The 7382-nt window shown below is 34.9% G+C and overlaps 1 pseudogene across 1 annotated transcript; it reads right to left on the bottom strand.

The window, feature by feature from the left end:
- On the bottom strand, nucleotides 1573–6415 carry LOC18773627 (annotated as a pseudogene). Its single transcript, XR_002272265.1, has 6 exons — nucleotides 6319–6415; nucleotides 5035–5241; nucleotides 3543–4016; nucleotides 3238–3384; nucleotides 2423–2845; nucleotides 1573–2237 (listed from the first exon to the last, which is right to left on the bottom strand). The product of XR_002272265.1 is annotated as an ankyrin repeat-containing protein At5g02620 (transcript).

Genomic DNA, 7382 nt, shown 5'->3' on the forward strand with positions numbered 1-7382 from the left:
CATATTTTAACAAAAATCATAAGTTTTGAGTTCATTTTTTTAAAGTAGGATACCAAACGGGCCCTAAATTACAACTACTCATATCCTAAGTTGGGAGGCTGTAATTAATCGATTGGTTTTTAGCTTTCCTTGATATGTGTATAATTTCTTGTAATAAGCGTCCTCAAAAGGATTTAGATTAGTTTAAGGTTGATGGCTTATTGTGGACCTCACAGAAAGATTGTCACATTGGTTTCTCTTCAACAAGGCGGCAATGACATTTTTCAATAAAGGTAAAATCATGCATTGCATTGCATCTTTGGTTGCTAGTCCACTTGGATGACTTGTCATCCTGATGGTACAATTTTACTGTTTATGCCAGCTTTTACTTTGTCTAGAAATTATTATTTTTGTCTTATTTGATAACCAATACATTGCTGACAACTGTCTTATTTCACAAAATATACCTTGCACTTTTGGAAAGTTTGAAGGCTCAATATTTTCTCTATGCTTTTCTTTGTGAAGGCCTTGAGGTTGCATTTATGAGATTTTAGAAAAACTTGTTTTTCATAAAATCTGCTTGTGATTACTAGCTATATCTGCATCTAGATGTCCTAAATCATATATATCATTCTAGATCTAGAGTTTAGATTTTAAGATTGATTTTCTCCAAGAATGGTTTCTTGAGAAAATTGATCCTTTCTTAAATCTACATTTCATCAATGCATTTGTTTGAGTAGTGTTGTGCTACTGGTGCCATGAGATGATTGAGCTGAAGGATAAAGCTTCCATTGTCATGATAGACTAGCTGCAAGCAACGTTGTTGAGAAGAAGAAGATAGCTTGGAGAGGTATAGCTGCTCCTTTATAGAACTAAGAAACTTGAGATGTATCTGTTGATCTTTGTAACTATTTCTTCTTGTTAGTGGATTGCCAAGTCAGAGTGATGACCCCCAGTTTTTCCTAGGGGAGGGTTTTTGGGTAAACATTTTTGCTGTGTTGTTCTTGCTGTTATGATTAGTCATACTATACATGTTGTTGCTGAAATGCTGATGAGTGATTCTCACACACCTATTACTCTAGTTGTTGCTAGCACAAAGGATGCCTAGATTGACGAGTCCTTCTGAGTGCCTAGGTTGTCACGTAGTCTTTTTCTAAATCTGCGAGGGGTATGACATTTGTGATTAAATTTGTATGTTTGGTTGTTATGCGTTCTTAGGTCTGTGACTTGGGATTGGCTAGTCACACATTGGTTAGGAATATTTTGTTGTCTGATTCGTGCATGTTTGATCTGTCCATTGGGGTTTTAGTTTACCCCCTTCACCTAAGTACTTGCAGAGAATCAAGATAAATAATGAATTTGAAGATTTGGTGTTGACGCACTTTCCTTCTTCGTTAGTATTTATAAGGTTGAATTTCTACATTAGGACTAAGAAATACAACTCAATCAAGAGCTTAGTTGGTTATAGTATCGTTGATTTTTCGATTGATGATTTCATTTCGTACACACAAAACTTAAGCGGCATGCATTTGTTGATGATCACTATTATTTTATTACAAAACTAAGCTAGAATATACAACATATACATGATTGTGGAGGCAAGGTTTCAGTTAGAGCGTTCACATTAATGAGGCCGTGACTTTCTATTGGATCATATGTTTTCTTGGCTGAAATATAAGACTGGAACAATATGTCGACAAGAACATATCGGACAAGAGTGGATATTGCAAAAAAAGGAACAAGACCACTGGAACAAATGCAAATATAAATATAAAATCCGAGACGAAACCTAATCCGTAGTGACAAGATAAATAGAAGGCTGTGCTGAAGGCTATCATCATGGATGTCATGGAGATGAAGAGTGATGCGAGTCCTACCATTAACTTCAACGGTAAGGATTTGAGAAAATCGTTTTCTGCATACCGCGAGGTGAGGATGTACAAGAACATCAGCATGGAAGTTGAAGAGGAAAAGAGGGCTACTCCATCTGATATTGCAAAAATTAGAAATGCTGTCTCTTTTACGAAATTTGGTGCTCCTGTTTTATCAGCTATGCCGCCTGGTATGCTAAATGCAGCCGAAAACACGACAGTGGCAATAATGGTTGCGACAAGAATGCACGATTTTGCAGTGTTCTTCATCCATGATTCTCCCTTATGCAATAACCCCTTATGTTCACTGGTGAATAGTTCTCTCGGTGTTTTGCCTTTCTTATTTTTCATCTCTGTAGAGAGAGGTTGCACAATCTTTTTAACTTCCTGCACATGGAAATATTAATGCATATAAATGCATATTCATTAAAACTATGCACTAAATTATGAACCCATGTAATTTGAGTCACACCATATGAATGTGTTACGATCATACATTGGCAACATTATTAAGTATCTTATAAGAACAAATGCAACAACAGTAGAGATTGCAAGGATAGAAGCAGAAGTACCTCAAACCATACTAACTCTCGCTGCATTTGAAGAGCTGCTCCTGACACAAGATTGAGTTGATTTTGCAGCCAGATGTAATATGTTGTTATCCTCATCATCACTCATTGACGTTATGAAGTCCTTGATAAAGCCTATCTCATACACTAGATTGAAGATACATGCATGACGATGCAAAACTGCGACATGGATTATACTCCGTTTGTTTTCGTCGAGTTCCCAGAATAAATCAGGATAAGCGCTTAAAAGTGCAGCCAGGAATTCGAAATTTCCTAATCTTGTAGCGTCAAATAGTAGTTGTGAAGGATATTTTATCAAGCTCATGACCACTTGGTCGTCAAGTTTTAAGATTTCTTTCCAAAGCTGTTGAACTAGTTGAAGGGCTTTGGTTTGCTTAGAGTTTCCCTTGTATGCAAACTTCCAAACTGAAAGTCAGAACAACAAAATCCCAAGGTCAAGTATATATGCATAATAATCTCAGATAGTTACAATAACTTATTAATTCAGGTGTAAAGTTTTATGTTATATACGATCAGGGGTTCTTTTTCTTCAATAGCAAGGGTTTGGATCCCATTCCGGATGGGGGTTAGTAATAAAAACCCTAAGCAATAGCTTTCTCTTGTCATGCCGCTTCTAAGTACTCTCTCTCTCTCTCTTTCTCTCTTAGCAATAGCTCTCTGCATTTTACTTAGTAATTTGCACATGACAAAATAATAGTGATCATATCACACAAAATAAGTGCTTACTTCCACTTAATTAGGTAATTATTACTACATATATATGTCCATATATTATAATTTTCTATTAATTAACTCACATGTATTGGTGATTCTACTCCACAATCCTGAACTTTGGTTAGCAAATTCTGAAGGCCTTCGAGCCAAGACATCCAAGGCTGTTTCATTTGCCCCATTACGAACCGTAGCTAATGTTGTATAATTTCCTAACATCTTCATGGCTAAATCTGCATAATTTACAGAGTAACATAAGAAGGATGTAAACTTTGAAAATTCAGCCAGTGTGAAGTAATTTAATAATTAATTACTTGTGTGTGCCATTAGTTTTCTCTAGGAAACAAAGATAATTATAAAAACAAAAGCATGAAATGTTTCGTATACCTACCGTAGAGACCTGTATCGACACAAGTAAAAAACAGTGCATTGCGGTCCCCTTCGTCAAATATTTCATGAGTTCTAGGGTACAGGTACTCCGCCATTTCAGACTGTCCCAACAAAGCAGCCATATATATTGGTGTCATTCCTTCACCCCCCGGATTGTTGGCAAAAATATATTTTTTTGTATCATAATCTCAGCAATTTCTACCGTTCCAGTTGCAGCGGCAAAACTCAATGCAGTATTTTTTTTATTGTCTTGCAGTGCCAAGTCTTCTGCATCCATCATTTGGACCAGTTCCTTCACAAAGTGAACATGTCTTGCTCCTGCTGCAATGTGAAGGGCAGTTTCCCATCCCTTTGTTATGCTAGCAGTTAAAAGTTCTCATCCTCACTGAGATGCTTTTAGCAGTTTTCCAATCGCCTCTTAGAGCAGCTTTATGGAGGGGCACACATAACCTAAGATACTTTTCTCTTGCTTCTCCTGTGTGTAGAATTTAAAGATGAAGAAATGTTGGCACGTGTAATTAATTTGTTGAGTACCATGCTGATCACAAAGAAGATCACAAAGTCAAAAACTCAAAAATTCTGTTTGGGACCTAGCTTTGAAAACTTCAACTCAAAAATAACTCAAAACACCCAAATACTTGAAAACAGAACAAATATGATTTTTTAGAATTGTTTTTTTTCTTTCTAAAATGTGTTTTCGAGTTGCATACAAACAAGTTTTTGAATTTAAATACATGGATTTTAGAACTCCTTGTTTTTAAAGTTTTTGGGTTCCCTATTGAATAGGATACCAAACAAGTTTTTGAATCATAAAAAATGGATTTGAGAACTCCTTGTTTTAAAGAAAAATCAAAGTTTTGAGTTCTCTACTTGAATAGGATACCAAACGCCCTCTAAATTTCTAGCTTGTTATGGTCGATTAATATTGTCTACACCACAGACTCTAACAAGATTCAAATATACAGCATGTTGTTCTCAAATCTGAAGCCTTTACATTTAACAAAATATGCTATTATCTTGGTGAAGATGGAGAGATGTTCAAATTATAAAATACTATTGTAATATTCCTAATAATGGTTGTGGGAGAATTCTCTCCTTACTATGTGTTGTGGGATGTTTTCCTTAATATGGGTCGCGTAATATATCATAATTTTTTTAGTAGACTAAGTTTGGTGGTTAAAACATCTTCTTTTGATATAAATAGTTTTATTTTTTATACAAGCGATATTGAGGATGAGTAATCCAACACAACCTCGGGTTATCAGGTGCATAGACAAAGGCTTTTAACTTTATTAACCACAAATACATGACATAGTTGCATTATGGTAATTTTAGAAAATGTATGGCCAAATTCGTAACAATAATATGTCATGCAATACACAAAAATCTTATTTATCATAAAAGAAGGGACTACCAATAATGGTGTGTATGGACATGATGAGAGAGAGAGAGAGAGAGAGAGAGAGAGAGAGAGAGAGAGAGATGTTATGTACCATTGTTTTCCTCTAGTAGATAGAGTGAAGGTGTCTTAGGTTGAGGCAAATTGGTTATGTGGATCACATGATGTGGTGGAGACTGAATGCCTAGTCCTGTTGTTGAAGGGCCAGCCATTAATCGGATTTCAGCTGCTGGTACATGTTGTGCTTGTGGGCTAGACATGCTTACCAAATTAATCTGTGTAGCCATACGCACGCGTGCACCTGCACAAAATAAATAAATAAATAAATAATAAAAACTCAAATTAGTAGGTTGTTATTTTGTATTAGTTTATCTAATCAGCAGTGTATTCAGTCAGTTCTCATCTAAGTGATTATATTTTAACTAGTAATTTCTTTGATAATTATTACATAACCGACCCTAATTAACAAAAGATGTGGTCCAGTGAGTGGATCCCACATGACTTGCATGCTACACATACAGAAGAGCTTAATTATTCTTGAATTATTTGAATTAAATAAAGAGTAATTAATAAAATGGAGTCAAAATATGCTTTTGTTTTCTCCATCCATTTTAGTCGCTCCTCTTCTTCTTCTTCTATTTCGCTTTACACAGGGGAGGGAGGATCAATAAAAACAAATACAGATAATGGAAGTGAAAAAGCAAAAGAGCATGAATCATGTCCGTACAAATAATTAATAAAAAAAAGAAGAAGAAAAGATCTTCCACGTCGATCATTTTTTTTCAAATAGAGTAAAATTTGCATGATTGAAACTGTTTAACGCTAATTAAGCTTCGAATTTGGATATCCAGACCCAAGAAAGAAAGAAAAAAAAAAAACAGGAAAACAAAAAACTTGAAGAATATGCATGCAAACAAGAGCGGATCTATGGAGCTAACCGGGCTTTAGTCCAGTGCTGGTTTTGTACTTTAATTTTTATTGTAAAATAAAATCCATTAAAATTAAATTTTAGCCTACTTATCTTTTAGAATTCAATCTATCCTAGCCACCCAAATTCGATTTTATTTTCTTTTACCCACTGAAATTCTACCATATTTTCTATATATATATAAAAAAAATATAATCCTACCATATAATATTAATTAGCCAAAAAATTCCTGGTTATAAAAGATCTCTCAAAAAATAAATAAAAATTTAGCCACTCCTAAAAAAATTCCTGGTCCGCCATGCAAACTTTCACACTATAGGTCAAAATTTGGCCCATATAACAAGAATCGATATGAAATTTGTCAACAGACCATCAAACAGTAAGTGTGGGAGTTTTGAGAGACAGATCAAAAACTAATTAACAGGAGGATTGGATAAGTAGGTTACTTACAAGACCAATATTTATGGGAAGCAGCCGCCAGCACCACCCTTTTGAGAGAGAGAGAGAGAGAGAGAGAGAGAGAGAGAGAGAGAGAGAGACCACTCTTGTCTAGTTAAATATAGCATGGATGGTAGACACTTGAAGGTTATATATAGCTAGGAAGGAAGCGTTTCGAAAGTCTTGAAGCCAAACAGAACTACTCTCTCTAGCTTTGCTTAGTGGGAAACTTGAAGACATTAAGATAAAGTTTCAACTCTCAACGGGGAAAATATTCTCTCTAGACTTGGTACGTGGCTGGCTATAGTTTCAACTTTCACTCCAAATACATTATATAATTAGTGTTTTGTTTTATGTTTTTTTAAAGGGTAAAAAATTGTCGAAAATATAAAGTTACCCGGGGGGCGTGGAAAAGTAGTGCTCTTGAACGGCTTTACTAGTCGAGTGGCCTCCGTACTCTCATTTCAGGTGGAAGAAGAAGACGCTCACTCACCACCACCACCTAATATTTAACAAAGAGGAAATGATATTATATTGTCGGTGGTGAGGCAAGAGTCAAAAGACACTTGACCAAAGCTGATTATAATTGAAGGGAAACTTGCAGGAAACTTCCCCAAAAGACATGTCAATTTGGAGCTAAGTGATATATAGGTCCCCACACGTGAAGGCAAAACCCACGCATAGACAATCACAATTGTATAAATATGGTAATTTTCACTTTCATACAGTAAAATTTATTAACTTTGTGTATGTAACTGAAATGAAAAAAAGTAAATGTATCGAATTTTAAAAATTGGTAAATTTTATCGTAATAAAATGAAAATTACTCTAATAAATACATAGCAAAAGGCAAAAATATAGATATATGTATATATGGGTTTCCCAATCTCTAAGGAGGCCACACTCACAGCCACCTCTAAAAGAAGACAATCTACCGAAAAGAAACGATGAATATTGGGAAAAAAATAAATAAATTTAGATTTTAGCCACACAAAAATTTCACTTTTGGAAAAAGCCAAAGCTTTTTTCAAAAAAGATAGAAAAATCTCTCAACTTTCAAACTAAAGACTCGCAAA

The sequence above is a fragment of the Prunus persica genome, chromosome G6 (assembly GCF_000346465.2).
Source record: "Prunus persica cultivar Lovell chromosome G6, Prunus_persica_NCBIv2, whole genome shotgun sequence".
NCBI lineage: Eukaryota > Viridiplantae > Streptophyta > Magnoliopsida > Rosales > Rosaceae > Prunus > Prunus persica.